The following is a 637-nucleotide window of genomic DNA, read 5'->3' as shown; positions in this document are numbered from 1 at the left end:
AGTATAAAATATATATTGAAATATAAATACACATTGAAAATAAATTAAATTACATATATATTTATACACAATATATTAATAACTAATTTTAATAGCTGATTTTGATGTACAAATAGTATTTTTAAATTTTTAAAGTTATAAAAATTAGTTAAATGAAGGTCGAGTATACCTAGGTTAATTTAGAATCAGTGATACATTTTAGTAATCAAGTTCAATTAAATTGATATAAATTCAGTTTAAAGAAAAAATAAAGTTAGCATCCATTAGGATGTTTTTTATCTCCACACTTCTTTAGGACAAAAATTTTATTATAAAACATAAAAATTATTACAGAATGTAAAAATTTTGTTATAAAACACAAACTTTTATATATTGTATAAAAGATTTTGCATATAACACATAAATTTATGAATATTATAAAACATAACTTCTGCATATAACACAAAAATTTATTTGATATGATATAAAAAATTTTCTGTGTTATTTACTAGTTTATTATGGTACTATATACACCAAAATTTTTATATTATATATCAACATTCTTGTGTTCAAAGAAAAAAAAGGAGAATGACAATAATAATGATAATAAAAAGGAATGAGAAAGAAAAAAAAAAGAAGAAGAAAAAGACAATGATGA

Source organism: Arachis ipaensis, chromosome B03, assembly GCF_000816755.2.
Source record: "Arachis ipaensis cultivar K30076 chromosome B03, Araip1.1, whole genome shotgun sequence".
Lineage (NCBI taxonomy): Eukaryota > Viridiplantae > Streptophyta > Magnoliopsida > Fabales > Fabaceae > Arachis > Arachis ipaensis.
Note: the sequence above shows the minus strand (reverse complement) of the source record.